The sequence below is a fragment of the Pinus tabuliformis genome, chromosome 7 (assembly GCF_031772625.1).
Source record: "Pinus tabuliformis cultivar Carrire ecotype Pingquan chromosome 7, CPIR1, whole genome shotgun sequence".
NCBI lineage: Eukaryota > Viridiplantae > Streptophyta > Pinopsida > Pinales > Pinaceae > Pinus > Pinus tabuliformis.
Genome location: NC_142293.1, coordinates 55,738,516 through 55,758,938, shown reverse-complemented (window position 1 = coordinate 55,758,938; position 20,423 = coordinate 55,738,516).

Sequence of the window (20,423 nt, the reverse complement as noted above, 5' to 3'; positions counted from 1 at the left end):
AATGTCTCTACCATGCAACCTTACTTCTAGTGGCTTTCCACCATCCATGCTTGCCCTGGCATGGTGCAGATCATGCTGCTTTCATTTCGCTGATGTACCCCTCAATATTACCTTCCATAACATAGACATCATATAGTCACATAATAGGAATTCATATCCACATGATATTGACCTCATAGATTTTTCAGAGCTACTCTTCCCACTTAATTCCGCATAATACCAAGAAACTCTTCATGTAGTTCACCTACATAAGAAATCATTCCTCCACAAGAATGTTCCCTAATGACCTTGTCAGATAATGACATACATACATAGATATAAACATTAGAGTAAAACAATCATGATCTATGATGACCCTGTCATACAATGACATTCATACATACGTATATACAAATAAAGGCACTAGCGTAATCATGATCACAACATAACTACCATCTATCATAAGGTTAATGTTAAGATAACCCCCCTATATCCATGCACAACATGTACAACATTGAGAATAAAAGCTCCCAACTTCGCCAAGGCATTTGACACCTCAAATAAATTTACTTTACCTTTCTTGATTACTTTTCTCATATTGGTTCTGCCACCATCCATTTATCCCAATGGAACTAACTTGTCCAATGAGTTTTCATACTATTGCCTTTAGCTTCCCTTTACTCATGCACCGAGCTTCATTCACGTCTTTTATTTCCTATTGGGTTCCATTCTACTCTCCCCAAGCTCCATTAACTTCCTCTTTCCCAAACCAATTCCCAAGACCCTCAAAACACAAAAGGAAAGAACAAAATCAACAAAGAAGAAAACCATCAAAAACCAATAATAATACAATACCCAAAAAAAAGTGGTATGGCCATACACTAGACACAATAAAACTACAAATCAAGCACAAACAAATCACGAAAGACCCAAAGCATAGCTAGCAACAAACACCATGACTCAATCCCCATGGGTTCCCAATTATTCCAAAGGAATGCTCAACCCGAGCCTTCTTCAAGATCTCATGGTAGTCTCCTTTGCCATAGAATCTCTGCATCATATTGCCATAAACACATCACTGTCAATGAGTAGATAATTATAATATTACATCAGTTACCTTATCTTGTTGTATCGAGCAAGTTTTCCTAAACACCTGCACATGTGTCATCTCTCCAGGAACTCCAATTCCTTGACAAATCCATCCATAACTGAAAACCAGTTGTTATACTTGTCAAATACATGTTTAGGAATATAACATATATCCACACAATGTCAAACAAAATCTAAGTTAATAAGACTTTTTATATTCCTGAAAATCACTCATTCATTTGGAATTGCGGTTTCCAAACATAGACAAAGGAATTATCATGCAATTAATTTATTTTAACCTTTCCTTGCTGCAATTGAATGTGATAATGTACTATCACATCACTGAGCTATTAGTTATATAAAAAAATCAATTGCTACCTTGTCATGCTATTACCAAGAATTTTTTTTTGTAGTTGTTCACACATCTAAATCATATGTTCCAAAGATCAAGACATCATGTCTATTAATTATCTTTTACCAAAACTAACAACTATGTCAAAATCAACAGTTAACTCATAGTCACTAATCATAATACTAGAACTAACACCCACTTATACTCAAGTAGATATCAACTGTCTCAGCACATAATGTGTTAATACAACCATCTTAAACAAAATCATTCCTTCATGCAATCTTATAGACACATACTAATATCATGCAATTATTCAAACATTCAAACAATAGATAGATGACATAATAAACACTAAACACTCAAAAACCAAATAGACGACATAATCAAACTTTTAAACACGAAATAAACGACATAAGAAAACTCATACCTTAATGTATATCAAGGGAGGCTATCTTGTCTGCACAATCAATCTAGATTAGAATGATATAACATCACAACACATCAAATCAAACATAAATAAAGTCATGATATCCATACAATAACTAGTTAACATGTTTACATCATAAAATCATGAACAATTGTCATTCATGCATAATAATCACATATTCACAATTGGCATAGATTAGTGCAACATAATATTACAAATATGTTACCTCATACCTGATTATGGTAACCATAAACATCTTCATAGACGAATCCAAGTTAGCATGATACATATAACATCAAAATATTAATTGCAATGAACATAATCATGATGCATATGACCATAATGTGTATAACAACAACTGCTACCATTGATGACATTCTGATGCATGTGCATATAACCTCACTAATCAACTAGAATTTTTCATGCATGTAACCACTACGACAATATAATGAAAATAATTTACATGACCATAATGTATATAACCTTAATGCTTATAATCAACCATTAACCAACATTCTTGCATGCTTAACATACAATCCTGTATGATGAGCTGCTCTTACCCCAAGGTCTAGTGCTGCAACCTCACTTTGATGATTTGCATCTCCTGCTCTATCTTAACAAACACATCGAAATCATACATACCAACAACATCACGATGACACAAACTACATATAATGACCTCACAATGCATGTATGACCTACTATACATGCATAACTATAACCATGCCAATGCATGCATAAAAACATATAGACCCTAACATGCATAACAAATTCATATACAACTGACATGATTTCATGCCTAAATCATCCCAAAAACAACATCATCAACTCCTACATGGAAAAAAAAATTGTAATAATTCCCACTACCATGCATACATAACAAGCACATCTATAACCTTCATGCATGCAAGACAAACACATTCCACCCATCTAGTCCAAGTGTTGAAACATGCTCTAACACCACTTTGTAACACCCTCTCCCACATTTACCCAAGTTAATTAGTCCATTGGGGTAAACTTGTGACGAGAGGATACTATGATGTGATTCAAATCCGCATGTACTTTTAAGGAAGTGGAACTGACCAAACCAAACGATTATGACCTTCCACACATGCTACAAAACCTTCAGGAGTCAACCAACCTTTCCAGTTGATCAACCCCTAAGACAACTTGACATTTCACTGACATAGAACTCCAAACTCCCATGACAAGGAATTTATGTGACTGAGGCCTTCTAGTCACTCCCACAAGAAGGGCATGCCAACGACTATGGAATTTTTCAGCAGTTCTGAGCCAACAACCCCAGATTTTGTGCCACTGTTTTAGGGCTAGGACTTAGGCCATTGCCTAGAACTTCATGAACACTTCAGAAATTGATAGTACTAATGATAAATATTTTATCAATGACTTGAATTGACCCCTACTAGCGATGACATGAATTTCGTCAAACATGTCATAAATATGCATTCTACAGGTCATAACAACATATCTGAGCATAGGGGTCTCATACTTATCTGAGAATCATAAGGAAGAACTCATGCCTTATCACAATATCTGCATTATCAACTATTAGGTCATATATTCATTTTTCATTCATTTGCAAATCAAAACATGATGGGAGACATACATCAAGTTTGTCATAAAACATGCTCATAACCAACAGAAATAACAAGGATATAACAACCATAAAAACCACATATAAACAAGTATATTTATCCATCAAATACAAGAGGAAAGAATCTCTTATTAACATATGCAAAATGCAACTAGGTCTGGGACTTCCACATACCACTCGACCATAGATTGGCTGAACCAAATATTTCTTTTAGTCAATCACCCCCATGCCATATTCCAAGCATGAATGTGGGATCTCACGTAAAAAAATCCAACAAAACCAAACTAGGGCTTCCAAAGGAAAAACCATCTCAACCATCAACCATTTATTCCACCTCACGGTCGAACATCGCTAACCATCACCAAATTGGTTTACCCAAGTTGTCAAGGGCTCCAAAGCGTTTGTTCCAACCAGGGCTTCCAGGACAGTAACTCAACTCACATTTGTTGTCGGGCTTCTAGAGAATTTGTCCAACCAATGCTTTGAGGACTAGTAACTCAACCCAAGCTGTTAGAGGGATTCCAAACAATTTGTCCAACCAAGGCATCCAGGAACTTGTAACTCATCCCACAACCATAAGGAACAGAAGAACCAACCGGAAAACAAAAGGAAAGACACGCAAAACACCATGGCTATCCAGGAAATGGAAAGGATAGGAAAATCCACTGTTAATCTAGGAAATCATCCATGCCAATGACAAATCATAACCAAGAAACCACATGCATGTGCCATGCATGGAAAAACTAGCAAGGAAATCATACATGCAACTCGGTATCTACAAGAAAATCTCATTATAGTTGTTTATCCCGATGTCCTATATTGCTTTCCTTCTCTTCCTTTTCCCACAACCATAAGGAATAGAAGAACCAACCAGAAAACAAAACAAAAGACACCCGAAACACCATGGCTATCCAGGAAATGGAAAGGATAGGAAAATCCATTGTTAATCCAGGAAATCATCCATGCCAATGAAAAATCATAACCAAGAAACCACATGCATGTGCCATGCATGCCAAAACTAGCAAGGAAATCATACATGCAACTCAGTACCTACAAGAAAAGCTCATTGTAGTTGTTTATCGCGATGTCCTCTATTGCTTTTCTTCTCTTCCATTTCCCTCTTGCTCCAAATCCCATTTATGCCACACTCCTCCAAGAGTGCTCGAAGAAAGCTCTAAGTGTCCAAGAGTATGAGAGAGAGAGTAGAAAATGAGAGCTGTAAAACTGAACTAACAAAAATATAACCCTAGCAAAAGACATGAGCTAATCTTGAGAAGTTTTTTTTACCATTAAGGCCTCTATTTTCGTAAAATTCCATTATTTTTCCTCTAATTTCCTCCTCACATGCAACCTATGACCTTTCACATTCTTTTTCTCCTAATTTCCATTATTTTCATAAATAAATTCCAAATAATGCATTTTGCCTTTCCAAAGCCTTTTTCATTACCTTTGCCAATTTCCTTAGCCATAATAAACTGAAATGAACACTCACTAAGATGTTTTTCCCACAATTCAGCTTGGAATATGTGTCTGATGACCTTGGTTTTATATTTTTTACATGAATTTTTAACTAGGGTTGTTACGCAATAAGAGGAATGGAAACCATATGCCATCTATTACATCATCATTAATTTGAACCCCCCTAAAGAGTTAAATTATAGGGTAACTTAAAAAACATTTCTTATTGTTGTACATGCTATCAATAAATTCTAACTCTATATTACAGGCTATCATGATTTTGTACATATTGATAACTCTGCAATCAAATTTCTTATGAATAAACATGTTAATATTCATAGAGTTAATGTGGGGTTTCTTTTGCTACAAGAGTTTCATATCACTATTATGGACAAACCTGGGAAGGATAATGTCATTTGAGACTTCCTTTCTAGGCTTACCAACAATAGTGATAATTCACTTATTGAGGATTCTTTCATGGATGAGCACCTTTTTTCAATATCCATTCACTTGCTATGGTATGCACATATCTCTAATTATCTTAGCGCAATAAATTTCCAACATGAACTCTCTGTTAAGGAAAAGTGAAATATTATTTAGCAAAGTTATTGATACTCTTAGGTAGATGGTTATCTCTTTTTCACTCAAACATATCATGAAATTCGATGATATGTAAGGGATGATGAAGTCTATGACATTTTGAAAGCTTGTCATGAAAATCCTTGTGGAGGACACTTTGTTGATAAAATAATAGGGTATAAAGTGCTTCACATGGGATATGGTTTTCCTACATTATTCCAAGATACAAAGAAGTATGTACAAGGGTGTGACAATTGCCAATGGATGGTATAGCCAATTCTGTTAGATGAAATTCTGTTGCAAATTTAACTTGTCATTGAATCCTAATTATGTAAAATATTCTTCTCGTTACATACTAATATTCATAATTTATTGGAAATAAAATAAATGACAAAACCATTATTTTCAATTACACAAATGCGTATACCAAGTGTTGAAAAATTGCACTTCTATTCAAATTTTCTAGATTTGTGTTTGGATGTCGAGTCAATAGTAAACATGAAGGGTTAAGGCTAGTAGAAGAATCATGCATGCATTGTTAGGATCACACAGACGTTATCTAGAATGCACACACATGTTATCCAATGTTCCAGATACTAACATTGATAGCAATAACTAGCCTACCTACCTTCCTCCCTCTCCTTGTTGTGTTACCCTTGAAATGGTTGTACTGCGCACACATGCTCCTATCTCTATCTCGCTTCCCTTATCCTTCCTCTCTCCCTCTCTCTCTTCCCCCGCAAGTACTCTCTCTGCCTTGACCTCTCTATCTCCCCTCCATGTTTTTCTCCATCGCCCTTCCTGTCTACTTTTCTTTCTCTCCTCCCTTCACTCCCCTACTATCAATCTTCCTCTCTCTCTCATTGCATTCTCTACCTCTCTCTCTATCTTTATATCTCTCTTCATCCCTCTATATATCCCCACGACCACTATCTCTATTTGTTTCTCCCACCCTCATAGTATTCCTCTCTCTTCTTCCCCCTCCACTCTCACAATCCATCCGCTCATCTCTCTCTCTCTCTTCTACTTCTTCAGTCTTTATCTCACTTTTATTCCACTATCTCTCCGTCTCTATCTTCCATCTTTCAATATCTGTCCACTCCTCTCTCTCCTCCCTCGTTATCTCCTCCCCATTCTCTCTCTTTATCTCCTACCAAGTCTTTATCTCTCTATTTCCATTTACACATTTTTTGTGAGTCTTTATCACTTCTTAGCTATTTGTATATATTTCCCTCCCTCTTTCCTTCTCTTCCTATCTCTCTCCCTCCCTCACTTTCTCTCTCCATCTCTTATTCCCCCTCTACTATCTCAATCCCTTACTCTTTCCTTCTCTCTCATTATCTATCTCCTCCTCTTCCTCACTTATTCCCTTTTTATCTCTCTCTTTTTCAACTCTCTCTCCCTCTATCTCTCTTTAGTCTCTCAATTACTCTCCCTCCCTTATCTCTCTCCTACCTCCCAATCTCCTTCCATGCTTCTCTCTCTTTCTCTCCTCCCCACTCTCTATCTCTCTATTTCCATTTATATATTTGTTTGTTTCTCTCTATCTCTTCTTCCCTCCTTGTCTCTATCTCCCTCCATCTCTCTCTCTCTCTCTCTCTCTCTCTCTCTCTCTCTCTCTCTCTCTCCCCCTCACACCTCACTATATCTCTCCCTCTTTCTCTTTGTCTCTCTCTTCTTCCTCCTTTATTCTCTCCATCCCTCCCTCTCTACTTTTGTCTTCCTTTCTATTTCCACCTCTTTGTTGCATATTCTCTCTCTCTCTCTCTCTCTCTCTCTCTCTCTCTCTCTCTTCTTCGACTTTCTCTCCTTCCTTCCCTCCTCTCTCGATCTCTACCCTCCTCTCTCTTCTCCCTCCATGTCTCCTCCCCCTTCTCTATCTTTCTCTTACACTCAATCTCTATATCTATATTTTCATTTACGTATTTATCTATGTATCTCTATCTCTTCTTCCCTCTTTCTCTCTATCTCCATTCCTCTCTATCTCTCTCTCCCCCATCGTTCTCTTGCTCTCTCTCTCTCTCTCTCTCTCTCTACCCCCCCAATCACACCACTTTCCTCCCTCTTTCTTTCCCCCTCTAGCTCTATCTCTTTCCCTCCCTATCTTCTTATCTATCTCATTTTCTCACCACCTCTCTCTCTCTCTCTCTCTCTCTCTCTCTCTCTCTCTCTCTCTCTCTCTCTCTCTCTCCATAACCCCCTTCTCTCCCTCCCTCCCTCCCTCAACCCCTCTACTCTCCCTCCTCCCTCCCTCTCTCCTCTCTTTCTAGTTCCCTACTCTCTCTCTCTCTCTCTCTCCCTCATTAACTCTTTTTGTATCCCCCCCCCTCTCTCTTTATATATCTATTTACGTCTTTCTCTCTTTCTCTTTCTCTCTCTCTCTCTCTCTCTCTCTCTCTCTCTCACACACACACACACACACACACACACATTCAATCTCTCTCCCTCATTAACTCTATTTATATCCCCCCCTCTCTCTCTTTATATATCTATTTACGTCTTTCTCCCTTCTCTCTCTCTCTCTCCCTCTTCCTTTCACTATTCATCCTCCCCCTCTCTCTATCTCTCTCATCCTCCTCTCTCTCTCTCTCTCTCTCTCTTTCTCTCTCTCTCTCTCACTTTATGTCTCGCACTCTCCCCCATCTTTCCCACTCATCCCCTTCTCTACCTCTATCTCTCCCTCCCATTCTTATCCCCGCTTCTCTCCTTCTCTATCTCCCCTTCCCTCCTTCTCTCTCACTAACCCCCTCTCTCCTCTCCCTTTACTTCTCTCTCTCTCTCTCTCTCCCCTTATAGATATCTCTCTCCCTCACTCCCTGCCCCTCTCTCATTCTCTTCCTCACATGTCATCTTGCTATCTCTCACTCTTCCTCTCTCTTCCACCTCCACTCTCCCTCTGCCCCTCTCTTCCTCTGTCTTCCCTCTCCACTCTCCCTTTGCCCCTCTCTTCCTCTACCCCCCCCCCCCCCCCCATTCTTACTCACTCAAACAATCTCACTCCCTCCTCCCTCTTCTGCCCCCCACACGCTTTTGTCCATGGAAAAGTTTAGGGGTAAGTTTAAATGTATATGATCCAAGTCAAACTCATGATTGTTTGAGGGGTTCGCCTATAATTAGAGTCAATCAGTGCAAATTATTAGGTTTTGAGAATTACAAAGGTTGACTAACTTAGTAGCAAGTAAATTTTAGGTGAGGCACTAAGAGTTTCTTTTGTATCTACTACTTAAAACAAGGTCCTCATATAATAATAGAAGATTAAAGTTGGAATTATTGCTTAAAAGAATAGCTTAGTTAGGTCTAGTTCTAACATTAAAATATCTTAACAACAAAATATTATTTTTGTCTATTTATAAATTTATCTAAAATAGTGCACTACATATAATATAACTTTTATTATGATTATTATATATCTTATAAATTCTTTTGATAAATCCCAATTTAAGTTAGACTTAAATTAATAATTTTTCTTATTTTTCTTTCAAATATTATCACATCCAATGCATTTATTTATTTTTGTATATATAGTTTTATATCCATTTAATTACAATAAAATAAAATTAAAAAATATTATTTTATTGTGTTAAAATATACTTCAAACATTAACATTATATTAAAAATATAATCATATTAAATTATATTAATTTAATTTTTTCTTTAAAATGAAGTGCATTTATAAATTTATTTTTTGTTTTAATATAATGGTTATTTGTTCCTAACCACTTCTACCACATATGTATCAAATTGTAAAACAACTCACATCCTTAATATAATAAAATATTTCCATATATTATCGTTTCATTTTTTTACTTATGAGCGAAAACCACACCATTACATAAATCCATAAAAATACTCCATCATAGTTGAGAGTATCACGACATAATTAAATAAATATTATAACCTAGTTTATAAAATGTAATTTTTATAAATTTTACTACCACCAAAGTGACATGATGACTTTCAATTTTTTTAAATAATGGATTACAGTTACAATCATGAAGAAGCTCCGCGGCTTCCATGGGCAGGTGCATTTGTCAACGATCCAACATCCATCGTATTTAAGAGTTCAAACCTGCATATATAAATTCATAAAAGTACTTCATCGTAGTTGAGAATTTGTTAACACAATTAAATTAATATTATAACCTACTGGAAAACCTCAAAAGAATAGGGGGGAAATAGTGTTATGGACTTGCAATTAGAACCAATCCCCTCCTTTTTAGAATGTTTCCTACCAGTTTCAAAGCTCTCCAAACTTGACCATTAGCATGAACATCGTTATCCTAGTTTGTAACTTTCGTCCATGTCATTTTTAGAATATGTAATGTTTATAAAGTTACAGTCAGGACAAAAGTGCACAGCTTCCATTGACAGGTGCTTTGTCAATGATCCAACTTCCATAACATTTATGAATACAGATCTGCAAGTAATCCACCCTACAAACCAATTTTGAATGCACGCCGATTTATAGATAATGGGGATGATTTTGACGTGAGCGGCAGCGTAAGTGAAGGTGAGCTATAAATATTTATAACCAGCCAGGCCCTCCTACAATGAAATTTGAACATGGAAACCAGACTTTCACACGGTCTATTGACACGTTTATTCGGTCAGAAGTCACTATCGTTGAGCCGCTCTTTCTTCTTTTCTTTGAACGTTAGAATTTTCTCTTCCAATCAGTGTCATGTTCAATTAAATCGAAGTTGCGATGATTGAGTTGTCACCATCGCGATTTTCATTGACCGGCAAAAGCTATGGCGACTGCTCGAACTTAATGAAAAAAATGAAAAACAATTACTAAATCAAAACATGAACGGAACGTTTTAAATACAAAAATCTTAATGGAAAGAAAATATAAATGCAAAGTTTGGTTGATTTGAATTTACTCAAATTAACGGAAGAGCAGGAATCCAAAGTCTAGAAACACAACATTAACACGAATCTAACTTTATATGCAACGTTTTCCATGGATGGATGTTGATGGATTCCTAAGCGAGTCAAATAAACCAGGCTCAATATTTTGATGCACATAAGCAACTACGGTGCACACACTGCATTATAAATTCTGGAGACGTCATTATAATGCAAATATGATGCGACTTTGATGTAAGGAAAAGCAAACACAATGCATTATAAATTCTGGAGACGTAATTATAATGTAAATATGATGCGACTTTGATGTAAGGAAAAACAAACACAATGCAAAGAAAAACAATAATATTTTTTTTAGTCTTGATTTATATAACAAGGGCATGCAGCGCAGCCACACAATTATATCTATATATATATAACAGATATTGCTTAATTATTAGTTTATCATTTTAAAAGAATTTAGTTCAATTTTATGTATATATTTATATGAATTGAATTTTTATTATTTTATTTTGATGATTTTGTATAATTGATTTATAAAGAATTAGATGAACTTGAACCATGAATGATATAGGAAGTGTTCATCAGATTATTATGATAGTCTAGTGAAACATGCAATCAAAACCTTTACACCTAGATCTATGTATGAAGACTATTATGCAAAAATGATTATTGTGTTATGTCATTCAATGGTTTAGTTGCTGCAAACATCTATTTAGGTGATGATAGAGGGTACCAAATCAAATGTTATGGTAATATTCTTGTTGTATGGAAATATTAGACATATCCATAATGTTATGTATGTACCTAGGATAAAAAAGAATATGATCTCTATTTCTACTATGACTCATTAGAATCTCAAGGTAGACTTTTATAAATCATATTGTGTCATTAAAGACCTGTTGGATTCTATGAAGCCTATTGCATCAGGGATTCATGTGGGAGGATTGTACAAATTAAATGTTAAAAGCACACCACATCACGCATTGGCATCATCTGCCATGACTAGAGTGGATCTATGGCACCAAGGTTCGGCCATATTAACTTCAATGATTTGCTTCTTTTACAGAAAAGAGGTATGGTCGAAGGTCTTCCTGTTTTAAAATCTGCTCATATTGATTGTGATGCATGTGCACTAGGAAAGTTGCACAAAGATGAATTTCCTATGAATACTGATAGAAAGAAGACAGATATACTCGAGTTGGTACACACAGATCTATGCGGGCCTATGCAGACAAGATTGTTAGGTGTTGCATACTATTTTTTATTGTTTATTGATGACTATACTAGATTCACTTGGGTGCATTTCCTCAGGAAGAAGAGCAACACCTTTGAATACTTCAAAGAGTTCAGAAGTATGGTTGAAAAACAGACAGGTAAATGTATCAGGATTCTCTGCTCGGATAAGGGGGAGAGTACAAGAAAGCTTTTGTGCTAAAATACTACAAAGATAATGGGATACAGCAGCAGTTTACAGTATGCCACACTCCTCAACAAAACGAGGTTGCAGAGAGGAAGAATAGAACCCTTGTGGAGTGTGCTCACAGTGTGTTGAAAGGTAAGAATCCTTCTAACAGCTTTTGGGATGATGTGATTAACACTGCAATATATCTAAAGAATAGGATTCCAACAAGAAGTTTAGATTTCAAAACTCCTTTCAAAGCTTTATTTGGTTTTAAGCCTACAGTTAAGCATTTGAGAGTTTTTGGCACTAAAACCTTTGCTCATATCCCAAAGGAAGATAGAAAGAAACATGACTCAAAGGCCATCAAATGTATTTTTGTTGGCTATTGTACAAAATTTAAGGCTTACAAATTGTGTAATCCCTCTACTCATAAAGTGTTTTCGAGCAGAGATGTAGTGTTTAATGAGCATGTTAATGATGGAAGCCAGCAGAATGCTAAGGAAGAATGGTGCGTGCCCTTGTTGGTGGAAAAAGGAAGTGATGAATCAGGTGACAGCGATGATCAGCAGGAAGGGAAAGAAGATGATGTAGTTGTCAGGCCAAGTCCAAAAAATGATGGTCAAACAATGTTTGAAACTACCCCACCACTCAGGAGATCAGGTAGGAAAGCTTAGTTTCCAGCAAGATATAGGGAAAATGCTTTTATAACTAGTACGATGAATGTTGTTGAACCTTCTAGTTATAAGGAAGAAAATGAATGTAGTGGGTGGAAAGCAGCTACGAAACAGGAATATGAATCTATAATCAGTAACAACACTTGGGAGCTGGTTGAACCTCCTAGAGGGAAACAAACCATAGGTTGTAAATGGTTGTATGAACCCAAGATGAATGCATATGGAACCATAGATAAACTAAAAGCTAGATTGATAGCAAAGGGGTATTCACAAAAAGAGGGCATTGACTATGATGAAACCTTTGCCCTTGTAGCTAAACTAAATACTATCATAATGTTGATTACTTTAGCTACTAAGAAACATTGGATGATTCACCAACTAGATGTAAAATCTAAATTTTTAAATGGGGAATTGAAAGGGGAGGTTTATCTAGAGAAACCTAAGGGGTTTGTCCGGAAAGGGAAAGAACATTTAGTCTGTATATTAAAGAAAGCTCTATATGGACTAAAACAAGCACCCAGGTCCTTGTATGAAAAGATTGATTAATTTTTTCTACAACTTGGTTACAACAAAAGTAAAAATGGCCCTAATCTGTATACCATGAAAGATGAAAAGGGGTGCATAGTGTTGATTTCTTTTAATGTAGATGATTTAATTATTACACATGATGCTATTACTCTAATCAAAGAAATCAAGAAACAAATGTCATAGGTGTTCGAAATGAAAGACCTTGGTGAATTAAGATACTCTTTGGGTCTTGAGATCTCAAGAGATTCGGGACAAACTTTTCTGTCCCAGGGTAATTATGTCAGAGGTCTATTGGAAAGATTCAGGATGGATCAGTGTAAGGCTGCAATAGTACCACTACAATAGAACATTAAACTTCAGAGTGAGGATGGCTCTAAAGAGGCAGATGCGACAATTTATAGACAATTGGTTGGGAGCTTAATCTACCTGACCACTACTAGACCAAATTTGGCTTATGCAATCAATGTTCTAAGTCAATACGCGTCCAAACCACTTGAGAGTCATTAGAATGCAACAAAAGGTGTCTTAGGGTACCTACAAGGAACTATAGACTATTATATTATTTATATTGATTTTTCTAATGTTAGATTGACAGGATTTACAGATTCTAACTGGGTTGGACTATAGACGATAGTAGATACATAACAGGCTATGCATTCAGCATTGGATCTGGGGTGATTACATGGAGCAATAAGAAACAGAACACGGTTTCCTTGTCTTCAGCAGAAGCAAAGTATGAAGCTATGTGTGCAGCAACATGTGAGGCAATTTGATTGTGGAGACATCTGCAGGATGTCAGGGAGGAACAGAAAAATGGAACAACAATCATATGCGACAACCAGAGTTCAATCAAACTTGCTAATAACCCAATGTTTCACAAGAACACTAAACACATTGATACATAACTCCACTTTCTCAGGGAGAAAGTTCAATCAAAGGAAATACATCTTATATATTGTAAAATGTGTGATAATGTTGCAGAAATTTTCACTAAGCCTCTTAGAAAAATTAAGTTTGAAATGTTCAGGGAGATGTTAGGCATTTTTGTGAACCCCTTCTCCATTAAGGGCGAGTGTTGAAGATAATGAAGAATCCTATAATAGTGTGAGTTGGTTCACGGGACCTTAGGATAGGAATTAGTATCTATTTCTTAGGGTATGGTTCTAACTTCCCTATAGCTATATGTGCTATATAATTTTTGATGTTTATTGAGAATGTAGAGCATTCTGCAGAGTGAGACTCTCCTTCGTAGAGCTGAGCAATGAGTTTTTTATTTTATCAATTCAAGCATCTCATTTTGACAGTAAATGTGGCTAGATTCAATTACCACACAAGTTATTTTTTCTAGTAGGATAGAGGAATCCGTGGGTTTCGACCATTGGGATCTGTATTTTCTCGAGGATCCTTAGATCATTTCGAAATGACTACTCATTTTCAATGAATTTCTCAAATTCTACAAATACTTGCAAAGTAATTAATAACAACCAAAATCAGTCGGTTTTCTTTATCAGATTGTTAATTTAATTTATAGACTCCCCATAGTTAATTTACTACCTGAGACTTCCCACATAATTGTAATCCATTATTGGGCTACATTCCCTCTACACGACGCAAAAAATAATTAATAGGTTCTTTATAAAGCAATGAATCAGTTTATTTAACCTCATCTTCAAGTTTTTTCTTATGATTGTACAATTTTGTTAATTCATTACCTTCTATAGTTGGTTGATGGTTGAGCAGAAATGGGCCGAAAGAATTATTAGAGTAATTATAGTGTTGGAAGTCGCACAAATGCTTTTTAATTAAGATATTTTCTTTATTTGATTCTTTAACATGTAGATTTCCAAATAATAAAGATATGTTAACTCAACACAACCGTACTAACTTTATGTTATGTTCATTTTTACAAGTAGTCAATACAAAGAATTAAAGAGTTAACTTCATGTATTTATTTACTTTAAATATGTATCATTATTTGAGATTATATAATGAATATGTTATTATTTATCTATTAATTTTTAGAATCTTGTGAGCATTTATTTCCTAATTTTGTTAAAATTGTTTTATTTGTATATAGTTACTAATTTTTAAGATCTTCTATGTTTTTTTTTTCCTAACTTTGTTAACTTTTTTTATTTACATATAGTTTTTATAATTTATAACTATTATGATAATTGATTATTAGTTTTTAGAATCTTGTGAGTGCTTTTTTCCTAATTTTATTAACAACGTTTTATTTATATGGAGTTGCTAATTTTTAGAATCTACTAAAGGTATGTTACCTCAATACAATTGTATTAATGTTATGTTGTTTTTGTATTTACAATTAGTCAATACAAAGAGTTAATTGATAACATTTACTTTGAATTATTGATTTGTTTTGTTTTGATTAAAAGATGCAAATTTATAATCACATTTTTCTTTTCAGTATATCTTTCTCTAACTTAATTTTAATCAAAAGTAATATCAACTAATTTGATTTAAATAAATAATACAACTCCACAAATTTTTGTAGTAAGATTCCATCATTTACATACTCAAAGCGTACAATAATGAAAACAATCACATTATATTTTCCATGAAAAATAACATACCAATGTTAAAAAACTAGAAATTCAGGTAGTTGGACACAATTCCATAAATAATTTTTTTTTTATTCCAAAATCCAACTCATTTTCCTATATTTCATCTTTTTGCACAATCTTCAAATTCATTGTGTAACTTTAATTATCCCCCCAAGTTAACATATTATTATTTTTGTATGTTTGAATTGTCACTAATATGTCATGATAGACCATCATTAGGTTACACCCGCCCAACAATTGTTCTTGATTTCTATTTATATAGCACATTATCTTCATTTTAATAAGATTTGCATACATATTTATCTTATCAAGCCTTAAAAATTCATTATGGGTGTCCCTATTTTTTTTCCTAACATTTGTACAATAGTTATCATACCAAGGGTTGGTAGTTCTATAATTCTTTTTATATGACATCTTGATAGAAAAAATGTTCATAGAGGCAGGGAGATGGTTGTATAAAATTACGATAGAGTTTTTCAATGTTATCATTATAAGGTAATAGGTGTAAATCCATATTTTAATCCTTTAGGAAGAAACCAATTATGCTTTTGCAAAAATGCAGGTGTATTTGATTCCGGCAATTTTGTTGCATGACGCTTTTTTTCATGGCAATGTTTAGGGGTAAGTTTAAAGGTCTATGATCCAAGTCAAACTCATGGTTGTTTGAGGGGTTCACCTATAATTAGAGTCAATTATTAGGTTTTGAGAATTACAAAGGTTGACTAACTTTGTAGCAAGTAAATTCTAGCTGAGGCACTAAGAGTTTCTTTTGTATCTACTACTTAAAACAGAGTCCTCATATAATAATAGAAGATTAGAGTTGGAATTATTGCTTAAAAGAATAGCTTAGTTAAGTCTAGTTCTAACATTAAAATATCTTAGCAACAAAATATTATTTTTATCTATTTATAAATTTATCTAAAATACTACACTATGTGTAATATACCTTTTATTATCATTATTATATATCTTATAAATTCTTTTGATATATCCCAATTTAAGTTAGACTTAAATTAATAGTTTTCCTTATTTTTGTTTTAAATATTATTAGATCCCATGCATTTATTTATTTTTGTATATATAGTTTTATAACAATTTTTTTTTTTTTTTTTCTAAATAAAACTACTCTATTCAAAATAAAGGGGTAAGGTTACATCTTGACTGAAGTCTAAAACACTGTCCAGAAGGAGAGGCAGATAGAAATAGAAAAACTGCCCAAGACATAGAACTTAGACGAGACCCTGTAATCCAATCCCACATAGGGGAACCAGTGATGACCTTCTTGACATTACAAAGCTTACGGAGATTCCAAAGAAAAACATGCATTTTGAACCATAGCTTGCAGAGAATAACCCACTTATCAGCAATAACAAAAAATTTCCCTCTATTACGGGCTACATGACTTGAAACAAAGGTAGCAGAGAATGAGCTAAGCATCTGGAGGCTCTTGCATGATTCTACACCAGCCGAAGTTAGGCAGGTCCCGAGCACGAGCAGCTTCATTCTCAAAAGGACCAAGAGCTGCCTGCTCCATCACCACGTCAATAGCATTACATGCTGGAACCTCCGGAGCTTGCACAGAATGCGAATTCGGTGCAGAGACCAAACCAAGGCCCTCCTAATGAGAGCTAGACTCTCCCACCTTCCAGGCTTCCTCGTGAAAGAACACCGAAACATGAGCATTAATCCTAGGATGATTCAGGGAGCAATTGAAGGTGAAAATCGTAGAGCCGAATGTGGGAGAGGATGTGGAGTCTGGAGGATGGGGCTCAAGGTAATGGCTGGGCAGATGAAGATGCCCTCTCCCACTACGAGTGCGAGGGTAATGGACTATTATGAAATTGCTGCAGAGGGAGTTAGAATTGGAGGACGGGCTAGAGGGCGCCCAGCGAGGGGTGACCCTATGGCATCTCATTCTATGGCGGAGACGGGGCATATCGAAAGCAGCAGCGGCACTGTGAGGACAAGACTGAGCAACCATCGAAGCAGAACACGGAAAATTCAAACGATCATCCAAATGAGGGCCCGATGCCTTAGAGAGAACCCAGGGAATTGACAGAGTTAGCTCCGTAGGACTACCAAAGCAAAAACCCAGCTTTGTCGCCCCTTTCAAACCGGTAGAGCTAGCATCATACAGGCCATAACCATGCCAATTAAACAAAAGAGGATCCATAGCGATCCCATGGCTGAGCCTAGATTTATCACCCTCAGTCCTGCCTCGAATTGCACCCGCCATTACTATGGCATTCAAGAGAGCCGAGGTCTAGTGCAGTCCAGAGCATGCGGAGGTGAAAAACATGTCAGAGGACAGGCTGGGAATATTAGAGTTACCTGTCGTGAAGCCATTAAACGCTGTGATACCCAAATTTCGAGGTTCATCTGTTGATTGGCTATAATCTTTGTTGTACAGGGCGGGTAGGTGGCATCCCTTCTTGCCCCACCCTTGTCCCATCGCATTAACGAACTGGCGAGACACCCGCATCCGGGGGAGCTGCATCCTTTTGGACCAGAATTTTGCATTCCTGTTCTTGATCATGATTCTGAATTATGTCTAGAGCTCCAGTGAGAAGAGAATGCCCATTTTCCACTCCCAGGTTGGCCAGAAGATCAGCTACCTTGTTGCCTTCCCGCTTGACATGATTGAATATGATTGCTCGGTTGGTGCTGAGCGATTTTTCTATGGCATCTAGTTGGGCTTCAAGTCTCCAACTGTTGGCGATTTTATACGCATGAGCTCTGTTGAGTAGTTGGTTTGCCAAGTTGATAAGGATTAGGGAGTCACCTTCTATCTCCAGAGGATGGAAACCATGTTGCTGGGAAAGGAGTATTCCTTGCCAGAGACCCTCCAGCTCAGCCGAGTTATTCGTGTCCCATCCAATGGTGCCAAAGTAGATAAGGAGAGGCGAGCCCTTATGATCTCTGAAAATGCCGCCAAATCCAGCTTTGCCTAGATTGCCCTTAGAAGCTCCATCAAAGTTGAGCTTGAAACTCTGCCTTGGAGGGGGGAACCAAGAGTGCTTTCTGAAGTTTATGCTTTCTGGAGGTCTGCAGGTGGGGGTTGCTTGAGGGAGTTGAATGTTCCAGTTTTCCCAAATGGCTACCTCATTTGCCAACATGGGAAAGTCATCCGGAAGCCAAGACTTTAGTGCCAAGGTTTCTTTTAGATTGAGACAAAAGTTGCCCCAAATGATTTCTATTGGCGTGCTTTGGTCTTTGAAAATACGCTTGTTCCTTTCTTTCCATATTGTCCATAGGAGCAGGTCGGGTATTATGCTCCATAATTGGTTGAGAATTGCACTTTTGTAAGGGCTTTGGTGCCAATGGCGAATGGAGTTGATAATATCCTTGGATACTCGGCATTTTCTTTGGCATCGGAAGCTGGCCTTCTCCCACAGTTGATTGGCCAGAGAACAGGAGTCCAGGAGATGTTGAAGAGATTCCTCCTGAGAATGACAATTGGGACAAATGGAGGGCCCATGAATGTTTCTCTTTCTTAAATTATCCCAGGTTAGGATTTTTCGGTGCCTAGTAGGCTAGAGAAATAAGGATACTTTGGGCCAATTACCCGGAGCCCAGATTCTTCCCCAGATAGGATCCAAAGGCGTTGAATCTTTGCATAAGATCTTATAAGCCTCTTTGGTAGTGAAGGAGCCTCTAGGGGTATATCCCCATCTTAGGATATCTTTGCCTTCGGAGTATCTAATTCGCCATTTTTGAAGCTCACTCTCCAAGACCTCCTTAGTCTGGTTATCAACATTGCTAATCAGCCTGTCGATCTGCTTCCATTGTCTGTACCCTTGTTCAGTCTCTGGAATCCACTGTTGCTTAACGGATTCCTTTTGTTGTTCCTCCCATTCTTGGCTAGGCGGTGGGCTAAGGATGCCATTGAGCTTTGGGAGCTGATTCCAGGCGTCCGTCCAGAATCGGGCAGTGTTGCCATTTCTGATTTCCCAAAAACTATGTTGTTGGATCAACAGGAAGTTTTGTCTAGCCGCATTCCAGATTAGCGATCCTTTTTCCATAGGAGTGAATCTAATAAGCTCCTCCACTGGTCTGTGATTGGCGTACTTGGCTGTCGAGATTGCTGCCCAAGGCTTGATGGACGCAGAGAGCCATTTCCACCATATTTTTGCACCCATGATTTCATTACTGTGATTGGGATCCTACAGACCTATGCCTCCTTTCTCTTTTGGCTTGCAGGCTGTAGTCCATTTGACTAGGGCCCATTTGTGATTTGTGCCAGGTGCACCCCAGAGAAAATCACGCTGAAGAGCTCTAAATTTTTTAAGGACCCATTTAGGCACTGCCAGGATTGAGAAGAGATAAAGAGGCATTTCCAGAAGCACAACTTTGATTAGCACTAATCTGCTGGCTATGTTCAGAGTTCTGTGTGTCCATAAAGAGAGACGTGATTCAAGCTTCTCAAGGAGCATTCGCCACGAGGCGTGCTTGATGGCAGAGTCTATAAGGGGGGCGCCTAGGTATTTGGAAGGTAGGGAGGCTATGGGGAAGCCTATAATGCGGGAAATGGCATGTTGAGTAATAGGAGGGGTGTGAAAAAAGAAAATCTGCGATTTTGCCTTATTTATGCTTGTTCCTGAAGCCTCAGAGAAATCATTCAAGATGGATTTAAATATGGAGGCTTCCTGAATAGAGGGGTACCCGAATAGCATGTTGTCATCAATGAATTATTGATGAGTGATGGCTGGGGAATTGTGAATGGATAATCCTTTGAGATGCTGGGAGAGAAGGGCTTGCTTGATATGGTGACCCAAACCTTCCGCCATTAGAACGAAAAGGAATGGGGAGAGGGGATCTCCTTGCCTGATGCCTCTGGAGGGACTGAAAGGTTGAGATGGAATG